Here is a 14,998-nt window from a genome sequence, read left to right as displayed (position 1 = left end):
TTTTGGCTCTTTCTTCTTCCTGGCCAGTGATCTTTTCAGTGTTTCTTCCCTCCCTCCCCTCCTCTCCCCTTCCCTTCCACAACTTTCCACCTCTCCCCAGCCCCACGGTCATATTACGGTCCACCTCCTTTTTTTTTCTAAGAGTCTCCTGCTTACCCTAGGCTTTCTGTTGCGTCCATCTTACACATCTTGGCAAGAGCAACATTTTCCACATCACGCATCTCCTAGAAACACCAAAGCCCCTGTTCACAAGTTTTCACAGCAAAACTGCCTGGAAAACCAGGCCCCAATTCATCATGCGCACATTTGCAATTGACCGCGTCATAGCTTCAATGATTTTTTTCTTTAAGTTACAAGTGCCTTTCCCTCCTGATGAAAATCCCACCCATTCTTTGAGGCGTCTCAAAGAATATTAGCTAACATGTATTAAGCGGTTGTTATCTGCCTGCACTGCTCTAATACTTACTGAGATTATTTCACTGATTCCTCGTAAGAAATCTATGAGACCCCTCCCCATCTCCCCCTCCTTCTCCTCCTTCTCCTTCTTCTTTCTCTCCCATCCCTTAAAGCACTCTTCAGACTCCCCATACACGCTTATGGTGACCTGACCCATGTGGTGACCTGATCACTGACTTGACGGTGGTGGTTCAGCCAGGCGCTGCGGAACCGAATGAGGCAGGGCCACGGGGACAGCGGTGAAGCCGTCTTCCCACCAAGTCGCACCTCCTAGTGCGCAGGGCCTGACGGCCTTCTAGAATCTGTGTTCCCACGTCTCCAAGCTCCAGGCTTGAGGAGACTCCACTCCAGACGTCCCCTGCCATGTGGAACATACCACAGACAGGCAATAATAATAACAGTGGCTAATATTAAAGGAGCAGCCACGATATGTCAGGCACGGTGAGCAGCACCGAATGTGCTCCCGTCTTATGGCACTCCTACCTCAGCCACCCCTCGAGTACCCTCATTTTATCAGTGCGGAAACGGGGGCCCAGAGAGGGTAAGCAACTTGGCCGACGTGGCACAGGCAGGATTCCAAACCAAGTCTGCTGGACTCCAAACCCCCTACGCTTTGCCTCCCAGCCCCAACATGCTGCCTCCACAGCGGGCAGGCCTGGTGGGATCGTGGTCTGAAAGCAATTAGCCCAAGCAGCTCTCCAGCAAACCCCAGAAACAATCCAATCTGTAGCAGGGGAGGGGAGAGCCATCTTAAAAGAGAAAGCCTTTTTCCTCCCCAGCTGGTTGAGGGGGAGCAGTTTGCCACAGGCTGCTGAGGGCAAGGAAGGGGCGGAATGTTCACTGAATGTTCATTCTCCCAATTGTTTGTCCATGACATTGAGCTCACACTCCAGGGAAAATGCAGGGCCTGAATTGAAATGTCGTCCAAAGCCATTCAGCCGGGGCTTTAAAAGACGCTTTTGTTGGTGAAAAATCTCTTGACTGTCCTGACTCTCCCTGGGCTCCGGATTGCCTGATAAAATATGGGATAATCAGCTCATCTCGAATTTGAGATAAATAACAAATATTGTTTTAGTAGTATAAGTATGTCCCATGCAATATTTGGGACACACTCAGATGAAAACTGAATTCATTGTTTATCTAAAATTCCAATCGAGCTGGGCATCGCGTATTTTTATTTGCTAAGTCTGGCAACCCTGCCTGGGCTTTAAGGAGAAGCCTGTTGCCTTTTGCCTTGTGCCCAAGCAGAATCCAACAGGTTATGTCATTCTGGCGAGGGGAGCGGAATCCCAGGACACGTTCTGGAAGTTGAGTGCTTACGCTTCCTCTACCTCGAGCAAACTTTTAAAAAATGGTGTAGGCTTTGTAAGTAATAACAGCAGTAACCATAATAATCCTTTCGGGAACCGGGAGATGTCCTGAGGGTTTGGGGGGAATCCACTTTCCACTAAAGTCCTGGAAGCCGCGTGGCACCATTCGCATTTAATAAAGAGCAGCCCCAGCGTCTTGCGCGGGAGGCCCTGGTCCTCCCCGGACGGGAGGCTCCTCTCCGAGACCCCTGCCCGTGGAGTGTCAGGTGCAGGAGAGGGAGGAGGCTTCTGGGCCCGTTCTGCATCATCTCTTCCACTTCAGTGCTCCCTGCTTCCCTCTCCGCTGGAAATCGGAGAGCACATTCTTGGCATCGAGACTCTCCCCCTTGGACCCTTCTCTTTTCTCGGTTCCTGGCACAGCGAACTTGGCCGTTTGCTGCAGTGATGAGTCGTTCCAGAGAGCGCCCCGTCTAACCAGCAGCAGGCCAGCTGTCAGAACAGCCTCTTCCAAAGGGAAGACGCCCTGGGAGGGGGCGGATTTGCCAAGCGACTGAGTGTCCCCATGTTTCCAGGTGTTTAGTATATGTTTGTGGGTGTGCACAGCGGGGAGAACAAGGACCCATTGTGTGCTGGACCCTGGCGCTGGCTGAGGGCCTGGTAGGCAGGGTGGGTCACGATTCGCTGCAACTCAACACGTTTTTATTGAGCTTCTGAGCCCGACGCCCTGCACTCAGCCCATAAGAAATGTAAAGATAAGGCTGATCTCTGCTTTCAAGGGACTTAAAATCAAATACAGGATAAGGCAAAGAGACAGCAGTGTGATTTGCGGAGCAGGCTAAGTACGCTCAGAGGGGTAAAAGCCAAAGTTTTTAAGATGTTCGAGACAGAGTGAAAACATCTGCCTGGAGGAGAGTCCGGAGAAATGTGACAGAGGTGGCTTTCAAGGTGAGCTTATTTTTTTTAATTTGTTTATTTTGAGAGAGAGAGAGAGAGAGAGGGAATGAGTGAATGAGCATGAGTGGGGGAGAGGCAGAGAGAGAGGGAGAGAGAGAATCCCAAACAAGATCCGTGCCGTCAGCGCAGAGCCCGATGGAGGGCTCGAACTCACAAACCGTGAGATCACGACCTGAGCCGAAATCAAGAGTCAGAGGCTTAACTGACTGAGCCGCCCAGGCGCCCCTCAAGATGAGCTTTGTAGGGTGGGTGAGAGTGCATCAGGTTGTGCTTGGCTGGGAGGACGTAATTGACGATTTTTTTGTTGTTGTGGTTCACACAGGAATACATCCCATTCCTAACATAGATCCGAAAGGGACGCCACTAATGGCGATCGTGGTCATACACGGGTAGCACTCAAAGCAGACAAGCAAGAACAATTTGATTGTAATGCTTCCTCGCCTTGCTGTAACCCCAGTGGTCTCAGTGGCTGACGAGGACAGCTAGAGCAAAACACCAAGCCCACATCCGCCTGCCAGACATCGTGCTAGGTGATTCACATGTAGTCTCTTATTCCATATGAGTGTGTGGCCACTGCTTGGGTAATATTATCGTCTCAATTGCAAGATTCAGAATGTAGTCAGGTGAGTTCATACAAGCCCACGTCGCCCACCCATCCACCCAGATGCAAGCCTTCTTCCTTTATAGCGGGTGTTATAAAGCCATTCATCTACTCTGTTTTTCCCTCCACGTTTTTTTAAATTGATTTGCGGTTTGGGTCCATGTGTGGAGAGAGTAAAAATGACCAGTAAGACTAATGTCTAACAAATTGCTGTTTTTTCTCCTTTATATTGCAAAAGTCTTGCACGAGTGGAATCCTGTTGTAGGGAATTTCACTATAACACGGGTGTTGGATTTGTTCGTAGTGGTGCCATTTTGAACTCTTGTTATCACTGCAGGCAGCTGCGTACGTAGATGTTACACACTTAATCAAGAAGTCATGGATAGTAAGGTTTTGGTAGTCTCGGATCAATATTTGTCCATCTCTTTAGCAATTTTTTAAAAAAACTTTTAACGTTGATTTGTTTTTGAGAGAGAGAGACAGACAGACAGACAGACCGATAGAGCGGGTGCAGAGGAGGGGTAGAGAGAGAGAGAGAGACACACACAGAATGTGAAGCAGGCTCCAGGCTCTGAGCTGTTAGCACAGAGCCTGACGCGGGGCTCGAACTCACGAACCGTGGGATCATGACCTGAGCCGAAGTCAGATGCTTGACCGACTGAACCACCCAGGCCTCCTAAGAAACAATCCCCTTAAACTAGCCTCCTCCCCCCGGATATAACGAGGAGTGGAGTACCACTCCACTAGGTACATGATTGCTTTCTCTCAGGAGGGCCCCTGTGTGAGCTCATCAGAGAGACAGTGGCAGGAGTGAGGGCTCTCCCAAGATCCTGGGCAAGTCACTTACTCTCTTCTCACTTCAGTTTTCCGGTCCAGTACATGGGCATCATACTGTTGTTTCCAGAGCTGGTATGAAAATTCATTTATTCAACCAGAGGTACTGAGCACCTCTTCTGTGCCGGCTCTCTGCAAATAACAGCCTATGTCCCCTGCCTCGATGGAGTGACCACGTGAGAAGGGTCACAGCAGAGCCCACACGAGCTTGAGGGAGGCTACCGTCCTGGTTATGAGAAGTGCAAGCGTCCAGAGGCCAATTTCTCAGCCTTCTTTGGGAAGAACATGCCATGTGAAGCACCCACCAGTAGGGCACTACTTAGGAGTTCTCAGATTTAGGTAGACCCCAGAGTGAGCTTTTTCTAAGCCTGGAAGCAAGACGCAGGTGGGCAAAGCAGGCATCGATAACAACAATGCCTCACGATGGAAAGGTCTTCAAAGTAGATTCCTAAGGTTGGAAGTTGTTTTTCTTTTTAAATTTACCGTATTGACGTATCTGTTATAGGTACACGCCTGTAGTTAGCAAGTGGTTCAATCATGCATGTGGATACTTCAACAAAGAGGTTTTTTTTCTTTTGTTCTTTCTTTGCCTCCCTCCCTCCCTCCTTCCGTTCCTTCCTCTCTTCCTTCCTTCCTTCTTCCTTCCTTCCTCCCTCCCTCCTTCCCTTCTTTGTTCCTTCCTTCCTCCCTCCCTCCTTCCCTTCTTCCTTCCTTCCTTCCTTCCTAAGAAAAGCATCAACACTAGATCTTACACTCTGGAAATCCTAATTAGTTCATCAACAAAGGACTTGTCATAACCCTCCATCTACTACAGAAATGGCAGTCGTAGTCCTATTAGAAATTAACCAATGTCTCCATCAATCAACGGAAAATGTCACTGTGGTGTTGCCATATTGGGGGTGACAATATGTACATACCTGTTATCTTACTTTACCACGTAAAAACACATTATTCCCTCTGAAATATTGATGTCCGAAGCTAACTTAAGACCACGCAGAAGATCTTCTAGGATCTTCTCAGTACAGACTATAAAAAGTAACAAAAACTGAGAACAAACTGAGGGTTTATGGGGGGTGGGAGGGAGGGGAGGGTGGGTGTTGGGCATTGAGGAGGGCACCTGTTGGGATGAGCACTGGGTGTTGTATGGAAACCGATTTGACAATAAATTTCATAAAAAAAAAAATCAACAGAGAATGACGCTTTTTGTGTCCTGGATATTTAAATGCCATATGGTGCAACCAGACTGTATTTCTAGTATACGTCAATGAACAAATCAATCGCTCCACCAACAGTTATTGAGTATGTGCTTTGTGCAAGATTCCATGTTGGATCCTGAAGGAGTTACTGACCCACACCCAATTTAAGTCAACAAATAACAAGACAGAATGTTTCCCTTTGGGAACCATGGATTTGGGAGAGATCACAAGAAGTTAATTGACAATTCAAAGCCAAGAGACAGTTGTTCCTTTCAAAAATGACCAGCAGGAGAGTCCTGGGAGGGCTTTGTGAAGAAAGTTGGTCTTCAAACAGAGGTAGGGTTGAGGTGACTCATTTTGTAAAACTCGTATAACAAATTAGGGACACATGTCTTCCTAGCAGCTTCAGCTGCCATGTGGTGCAAAACAGACTGTATTTCTCATATTTATCAGCTAACAAATTCATCCGTCAACAAGCATTCCTTGAGTATCTGCTTTGTGCAGGAACCATTGCTGGATCTTTTACATTTGTTTTTTAATTTTGGAACTTAATGAATTTCAAAACATATGTGTTGAATATCTGAGGACAGACTTTCAACCTCTGTAGTAATGTTCTGGGGGAAGTTGAGCCCAGGTCCCTAGAGCTAGCCTCCCCCTCTCTTCCCAGAGCCTCAGAGGCTATGTAGTTGGCATCCCCCATAGGATAGATCATTTGAAACCCACAGCGTAAGAATGATGACATTCTGCTGAGCCTTTCTCCACTCATGGGAACTTTGCATCTGAGTAAAAGGGAAGTCAAGACCAGGAAGCTGATGAATCTCGAGGGGCTACTTCCTTAAACTTTAAAGAAGCAAAGGTCCCTGTGTCAGACAGTGGAGTTGCTTCGGTTTAGAAGGAACTCATGCATGATAACCAAAGCGAAAACACAGACTTACTCCTTGTTGGTTTCCAGGTTCCCTGGACCTGAGCCACGAATGAAGAAGGGGTTGGTCCCTGAGGAAGGAAGGATGATCGGAGGTGCCATGGAGCCGCCATGTTTGATGAGGCTGGGAGTGGCTGAGGTTTGGAAATATTTTTCTGCCTAAAGCTCTGCGATTGCATAGGTTTTCTTAGCCCTGCGGAATTCCTCTAACTGCCTGGGGATTTCTAGGTTTCTAAGAAGCTTGAGGTGGTTGTTAACCTAATACCCAGTTGAAGGGAGCCAAGACAGGCTTTCCATGCCAGCTGTGTAGTAGGCTGTCTTCTTAAAAGGCTCTTTAAAATCAGGCGCGTAAGGGAATCCTTCTTTCCTGAACTAGGGCGTCTGAAACTGGGTCAATGGTTCTCATCCCCATCTTCCAGTTTGCTTTGCCGAAGCACAGTGTAAGCAAATAAATATCAATGAATTGCTTAATGATTTTCATAAGGTCCCATATTTTCAAGGCAAGGGGCTCTCCTGAAATGTTTGATCTACTCCGTATGAATCTGTTTTCCAAATGGCCAGCACATGTTGAGGCCTGCTGCCCTCCGGGTTACAGGAAGATGCCTTTGATGGGTTAACCGCAGAGCAAGTGAGCTCTTTTTAAGTCCTTTTCAAAAGTTCCTTTGTCCTGCTGTGGATCTTGCCACTTGCATTGGATCAGCGGGAGACCGCTCCTGGCAAAGGGTTCTAGTACATTCTCCCTCTGATCCGGGTTGGGTCCCTGGGTAATGCCATCTGTAATCTGGAGTCCCAAAGGTTGGAGTTTAAGCCCGAGGCAGCTGGGAAACAATTACTGAGCTCTAGGTGGGCCACACACTTTTCCAGCACTGTCCACCCAAGTGTGAGGCCGGAATGAATTTCCTTAAAGCCAAATGAAGTCACCATCATTCTCAACCATCTTGGGGGAAGGCTGGTCTTGCTATTAACGAAACTTCTTGGCAGCTGCCTGATTCTGCCTTCAGCGGGATATTACTACGTTCGAAGCATCCCTCCGTGTTCTATGGGCTTGTCCGTTCTTTTCCCGGCCTGGGCGGAAATGCATAGACCATACCTTTCTTGATCCCTCGCGCACGCCTAGTCAAAGGGTGATTCGGTTTGGCTTATTTCTACAGATTCTGAGACACATTCCGGTCACAGCATAATGAATGGACACACAGGGCTATCATCTAGTTGGGTGGCCATATTGGAGAAATTAAGGGCGAAGAAAAAGGCAATCCGGGTCCCTGCCGGCACGTGGGTGCAGTTCCTTGGGGACACAGCAATCGTTGAGGACCAAGATATTAAGTTTTAGTTGTTCTATAAAAACCAAACGTGTTGTGAGCAACGCTGAACTTTGAATCCAAAAGTGTCATAACTATTTATAAAAACAGAGCAAAATGTATCAGAGAATAAGATTTAAGAAAAGAGGAACATCTTTTCCTCTTTGTTCTGTTCTGAGTGTTTTTTTTAATCATAAATATTACCATTATTAGGTACTCCTTCACCCTAGATTGACTATATACTTCCGAGATAACCTTTATTTTGTCTTGCCAGCTGTGATCCTGGGTATTCATTCAAAAGCAACAACTCCTTACTTCTCCATACTGCTGGTAGCTTTGGTTCCATCCGGTCAACATTTATCAGGTGGTGACTTGGGCAGGCCCGGTAGTATCTCGGCCTTTAAAAGCAGATGATGTTTCTTTTGCATGCTGTCTCTCTCTCTCTGTCTGCCTCTATCTCTGTCTCTCTCTCTCCTGATACTAATTTAGGTCCAGTGATGGCCGAAGCTCTTTTTCTCAGGCTGCTGGCACTTTGTTCTCTTCGAGAGTTATTTCCTTCTCAGGCAAGAGAGTCTTGCTAATTTCAGACAAGCCTTCAAACTACATTTTCTGTCTGGACTAATGGAATTACGGTCCACACAGCCACCTAGTCCAGAAATCTGGGAGTCTCTTCTTTCCAACTGTCTTCCCACATCCAATCAACCACCAGCTTCTGTTGGGCTCCTGTCTTGCAAAAATCCTCATTGCAGAAGTCTGTCCTCCCCCACTCCCACTGTGGACTCTTGCCCCACCTTCCACACTGTACCTCTTACCTGGGTTTGCCTCCAAATGACCTGCTGATTATTCTCTTTGTCTCCATCCTCTGTCCTTTCCTCATCCGTTCTTGTCCTTTCTCGGGCAAAGGTTACGTTGTTCTTGCCTGAATTACAATGCAATAACCACGAAATCATGCAGCTATGAGTCAAACTCATTGGCAAAGCTTTTTTTTTTTTTTCATTAAGATTAGGTCTAGAATTTTACTGAATGTTTTCCATTATCTATTGTCATATGTCCATGAGATAAATTATATGACTGATTTTTGAGTGTTAAACAATCCTTGCATGCCATATAAAATATATTTTATATGCTATTTATGCACACACTCACTTTGTATTTCTTGCTTGTATTTATTTAGTATTTTTGGATCTCTGTTTATATGTGAGATTGAGTCATCTTCTGTCCTTGTCTGGCTTCGACATCAGGATTATAATGGCTTTATAAAATATGTTGGGGAATTTTTTCTGCTTTTCTGTTCCCTAGAATGGTTATTTGTCAGGGGTTATTTCTTTCTTGAATTTCTGGAAAAAACTGTCTGCAAAATCTTCTGGAGCTAGTACTGCCCGTGGTGTATTTTTGACTATTGAGTTCATTTCCCGCCACCACCCCCCTCCCCCCGCCCCATTACTGGTTGTAGGTTTATTCGGTGTCAATTTCTTCTTTGTTAATTTCCATAATTTATGCTTTCTAAAAACTGTGCAGTGTATCTAAGGTTTCAAATATATTGGCCTAAACGTTGTTCATGTGATTATCTCATGATTTTTAAATATTTGCTTTTTCAGTTTCAATGTCTCTTTTCATATCTAGTACTGTTTATTTCTGCCTCTTAAGAAAAAATCATTCATGCCAGGAGTTTGTCTGTTTAATTACTTTCCTGAAACAACCAGCTTTTCATTTTGTTGATCAGATGACCAACCATTCACTTCTGACACCACCACAAGAGTAATTTTTAGGAAACCCAAATGCACGTTTGAAGACCCACGCTGGGCTCGCCACCCCACAACCAGCCTCTGTCTTCTTCACCAGCTCCTCTCGCCGCACTGAGCCCCCATCTTCTCTCCCCTCCAACAACATCAGATTCCTTCGGGGCCCCAAAATGTCAGCTCATTTCATGCTCTGTATCTTTGCACAGACTTTTCTTTTTCTCCCCCCCTCCCTCCAAGCCCCCACGCTACTCATTTGGTCCAAGTCTTTAAGTTCCATCTCAAGTTTTCCTCCTTTGCACCGATCTTGTACCTTTTTTGCATTCCTATTTTTGCCTTCACTTCTGGACCACGAAATCCTTGAGGGTAGGTGCAATCTATTTTTCATCTTTATTATGGGCACTCTTAACTTCTTTTTCTTACCCCCGTATCACTCCTTTTACAAACGAGAAGCATAAACAGCACAGACGAGATTACACTGTGTCTTTTCCCTCTATTTTAAGAAAGGTTGGCATCCAAACCACTCCACGTGAGATACCAGCTAAATTAACATCCCTCTTCCTCCCTTGTCAACATGCACTTAGCATTGACCCACCTATTTGCTAACACCTTTAATCTTGAAATTTTTTAAGGCAATATTTATGTCTGGTTAGTTCCAAACTGCTTTATGTCTGGACATCTCAATGCACTTCAAATGCCAGACCAGATCTGAATTGGGCTGTCTGATGTCTTCCTCGTTGAGAGTTTACTTATAAAATTATGCACTGTTTAATGAAAAGGGATGATCGTGTTTCACGAGCAAGCCCCCAACTTTCCTATTGAGGCAAAATATTGCAGGTAGGTAATCCAAAGAAATCCCCATTCTAGCTCATAGTTTTTCTCACTGAGGAACTTATACTTGATAACAGTCAACCTAGATTTGCATACACCAAATAGGATGCTATTTAAAAGATGCTATGTAAAACCACTTCGGCTGAGTGGTTCCCAAGCTCAGGAGTTAGGAAGCCTGGCCTTGACCCCCAGCCATACCCCTTCACAGCCCAGCGGGGACTTCAACCCCTGAAAGTCTCGATAGTCAAAGAGTAATGATCATACAGTGACCAAATAGTGATGATTTAGGGCTAAATCATAGCGTTCGCAAGGAAATGCCTTGTGCGTTTCCCAGAGCACAGTAGTCTGGAGCACTGCATTTCAGTTTGAACTTGCACGAGGAGAAGTCACAACTAAGCCTACCGTGCAAATGGTGATTTCTCATTGACAACACTATTACCCAGGCATTCAGCATTAGCCGATTTAAAGAAAATCCCGCTTTCCTTGAGGCTCCGTTTGCTTTCTAAACTTTCTGGCCCCGACCAACACCCTTTGCTAATCCATTTTATTTTCCTTGTTTTCCTCCAGGGACGACGGATCGGACGTTGGGATTTGGAAGCCCGGCATTCTACGCTGAGCGCAAACAGACCACCGAGTCGGGGCAGCTGGCCCCGCGATGCTCTTTGGTGAATGGTTTTGCGTCACCCCGAAGTCAGAGCGTCCCTGTCCTTGCTCTGCCTGCTCGGCACTAACCTGGCCACGCTTATCACCCCAAATCGGGACATCGAGTTTTCCACTTGCGAGAAGACTCCAGCTCACGAAGTGCCTCTCTCCCTCTGTGAAGGCGAGTAACCAAGCCGAAATGTTCAGCCAAAAAAAGCGTTTGCCGACATCGCTTTAAAGTAATCATCTCCCCTCAAGGCCGGCCGCTCTTTCACAGGCACCCCATCCTGCCGCTGGGAAAGCAAACCTTTTCTGCGCTCATTCTGGGCCTCCACCGGAACGGTCCGGTAACTGAAAGTCATTTTGGGTTTTGGTCACCCTCCGGGCTACGGGCCCATTACCCATCCACTGTGCTACCGAAATCCGGGGTGAGGAGAGGTCCCGGGGGAGATGTGAAGAGCCAGCGGCTGGCTTTGGCCTGAGCAGCTGAGCCTTGGCCTGCGGCCTTGGCTCCCTTGCCCCCAGGACTGATAGAGCCTGTGCATGTCTGTCCCCACGGCTTCTCTGTGTTCTTGGGGCCCGTGTGGACTGGTGTGGGACAGGAGGAGAGTGAGGGGGACCTGAGCCCCATCCGGGGTCTCCATGCTTCCAGTCTGCCTCAAGTTGTCCGGGAAAGGCTGACCCATATTCCACATACCAGCTCTGAGCAGGACACATCTGCTCACTCCTCCTCCCCTTCCTCCTCCTGTTCTCCCTCCTCCCCCTCCTCCTCCTTCCTCGGCCAACAGGGCAGCCAGACCTGCATACCCGGCCTCTCTCGTCAGCCTGCTGGCACGATGGGGCTCAAGGGGGCCGCCAGGGGGTGAGCACCCCCAGTCTGAACCTCCTGGCCTTCTCCCATCGCGTGCCCTCCAGGAGCACGGCAGTAACCAGAAGGGTACGGAAAAGTCCATCTCTTGGGCTTGTTCACAATTATTTCCTTCCAGCCTTGGTTTTTGGAATGCTTTGCTGCGTTTCTTTTGAGTGGGCAGATGGCAGGATGCTGGGGGTGTAAAACAGCTATGAAAAACAAGATGATTCCGACAGAAGGAGTATGTACAGCCCCTGCTGGACCATCCCAATATTAATCAGGAGAACTGGCCTTTTGTTTTTGTTTTCGTTTTTTCCCCTGGGATCTTTAAAGTTTGCGTGCCTTCTCTCTGCTTTCCAAAAAAAAAAAAAAAAAAAAAAAAGGATAATACGTAAATGCACCACTTTAAGGGCTTCAGCTGGGAAAGCTGGTGTCATTTTTGGGATTCAGTTTATTGCGAGGATGAGCTCGAGCTGAAGGACCTTAGAGCAAGACCCGTGGCTTCGGGGAGGAACGCGAAAATGGAGCTTCGGGAGAGAAAAGCCGACGGCGGGTCACCAGCGCTGGTGCCCGTCCATGGTGCAGGAGCCGTGCCTGAAAGAGATAATTTCAAGTTGAGCTGTGGTTTACCGCGGTGTCCTCGTGATCGGCTGAGTGGTCAGATGTCAGGGGTGACTGAAAATAAGTTCATTTTCCCACAGTGAGAGAAAAAAGAAGAAGGAGGGGGAAAAAAAAAAGGAACAGCCCTGCCCGTATGAAACAAATACTTGCACATTTCAGAGTCTGGCCGGAGCAGGCTTGAACGTGCACCATCACGCATGTGACTTTTGTGAAGCCAGCCGGGGAAGAAACGACAATTATTGCCCTGGATTAGCCTAACACATTACCCCTCCCCCGCCACCCCCGTTGAGCACAGACGGTCTTTCACGGGGCGATCGCTGCGCCCCACTGTTGGGCCAACTCGGAAGATCTTTGGGGAAACGAGGGTGGCGCGTCTATGTCATTATGTCGCCGGTGGGGATAAGGGAAGGACGGGTGGAGCGTCTGGTGATCCCACCCCGCAAGTGTGGGACTGAACACCGACCAAGGGTTCTCTAGACCTTCCTACCCGACCCTCTGGTGCCTCCGGGCTTTATGAAGGTGCGCGAGCTGGGTGTGCGTGAGGGCTCTGGGACTCAAAGTGTTAAAGTGGCCTCTGCAATGGCGAAAAACGGCTTAACCGCAGACTCATCCTGTGTTGGCCTAGTTGTGTGCTTCTGTGTGTGTGTGTGTGTGTGTGTGTGTGTGTGTGTGTAATTTTTTCTTCCTTTTCAAATACTATTCTCTTTCATGATCTCATTTCCTAAAATGTCTCTTTTCTGATTCAGTGAGAGGGATTCCATGGTTCACCACCCAGCACAGGGTACTTCCTTCCATCACAGATACCAGAAAAGCACTGAAGATCTCAAAGGTGGAAACACAGAGCATCAAAGCACCGATCCGAAGGCCAGAGGCTTGATTTGGAAATCACACACCGGGCAGCCGCAAACCCCGCGTCCCGATGCCTTTTCTTTTCTCTTGTCCTTTTGTTCCTAATGCAATGCATTCTGACCCCATCTCTTCCATCCCACTGAGCCCGCAGCACCTTGAGCGGTTCAGTGGCCGTAAACTCCCCTGCCGACTCTGTTTTGGCTGGAATCGCAACCCACATATGGGAGAATCCTGCCGAAACATCACAGAGCTAACAGCGCGCCTCCGTGCAGTGGTGGCCGGTCAGCAGAAAAAGGTGACATCATGGCTATTCCAGGACTTCAGGTCCGCAGCACAAAGTGACTTCCCTGCTCTACATCAGAGTCAGAACTTGGATTCGAGACAAAAACAACCCTCCCTTCCCATAAATATCTGCTCTGGGGCTCAAGACTATTCGAAGCGCAACGGCTCAGAAATGGTCCCTTTCCGTGGAGACCCGTCTGATTTTCCAAATCCAATCACAAACTTTTTAATAGCATGTCATGAACCTCTCAGCTCATTATTTCTCTTCAAAGCCCTCCGGTTTGCCAGCTTAGAGCCTGTCAAGTGTTGTTTGATGATGGACTACGCCATAAATAAACGCATAGGACATGCTAGAAATCCACCCTTCACTACTTCTGGCTTTGCCGCCAGGAATACTGCCATATAATCAGGGATGTGTGATTTGTGGCAATTGCTCTGGATCGAGGGTTGTTTTTTTTTTTTTTTTTTTTTTTTAACGTGTCCAGTGTGTAATGTAGGTAATATAACAGATTTATCACCTTTACATAAATCCCATTTGTTTTTCCCCTTCCTGTTCCTTCTACCCCCTCTCACGGTTAGGACGTTGGAGCAAAGAGTAGGAATATAGACAAACCCTCTGAAATAGCAATCATGGCCTTACCCCTTCCTTCCAGCAGGAAATCAAGGCACTGGATAAGTTACTACACCTCTAATATCCACTGTTCCCTCCGATGTTTTTAAGTTGTGAGCAGACAACCATTTTACATGGGTAACTGGCCATGAAGGTCAGCACCAGCAGGGAGGTTACTGTTGTAATCAAATAAAGCTCATAGACGCTAATCTGACATGTGTTTTGACTAACTTTTTTTCACTGTATTGTAATTAGGCAAACACGACAAGCAGTCGACCCAAATAACTGTGTCATCTGTCCTGTTTTGTTGCATTTCGCGGTGAGATTAAGATAGGTTTCGGGCAGGGACATGCGAGTGCTCAAATCCTAGTCTCAATCAGCGTCCTTCCCCCGGTGGTCAAAGCGGGCAAGATATGCAGAGAAAACAATGGTACGCACAGGGACTTTTCATTAATATCTACGGCTGTGGACATAAAGCCCATTGCGTGGTCCAGGAAGCATCGTTAGCAAAACTATAAAGTGAGGTATGTTAAAGCTTGATATATAATAAGAGTATTATTAGGGTTCTCCAGGGAAATAGAATCTATAGGAATATATGTATATATATGTGTGTGTGTGTGTGTGTGTATGTGTGTATGTGTGTGTGTGTGTGTGTGTGTGTGTGTGTATATATATATATATATATATTTCTCCACTGGAAGTCCCAAAGTCCACCATCTGTAAGCTGGAGAACCCAGAAAGCCAATGGTATATTCAGTTCAAGACCAAAAGCCCAAGAATTAGGGAAGAGAGGTTGGTGTAAATCCCCAGTCTGAGTCTGACAGCCTGAGAACCAGGAACTCTGTCTGAGGGCAGGAGAAGACAGATGTCTCAGCTCAAGCAGAGGGAGCAGATTTCCCCTTCCTGCACCTTTTGTGTTCTATCAGGCCTTCAACAGACTGGACCATGCCCACACCCATTCGTGAGGGTGATCTTCTTTATTTAGCCCACTGATGCGAATGCT

General features: G+C 47.2%; 1 long non-coding RNA gene across 1 annotated transcript; it reads left to right on the top strand.

The window, feature by feature from the left end:
- Positions 1-6,177: 6,177 nt before the first annotated feature.
- LOC115527766 lies at positions 6,178-14,209 on the top strand. Its single transcript, XR_003973012.1, has 2 exons — positions 6,178-6,412; positions 10,709-14,209. It is a non-coding gene; the product is annotated as an uncharacterized LOC115527766 (long non-coding RNA).
- Positions 14,210-14,998: the final 789 nt, after the last annotated feature.

Source organism: Lynx canadensis, chromosome D2 (assembly GCF_007474595.2).
Source record: "Lynx canadensis isolate LIC74 chromosome D2, mLynCan4.pri.v2, whole genome shotgun sequence".
Classification (NCBI taxonomy): Eukaryota; Metazoa; Chordata; class Mammalia; order Carnivora; family Felidae; genus Lynx; species Lynx canadensis.
The sequence above is the reverse complement of the archived record's forward strand: the minus strand, read 5'-3'. Positions and strand labels throughout refer to the sequence as shown.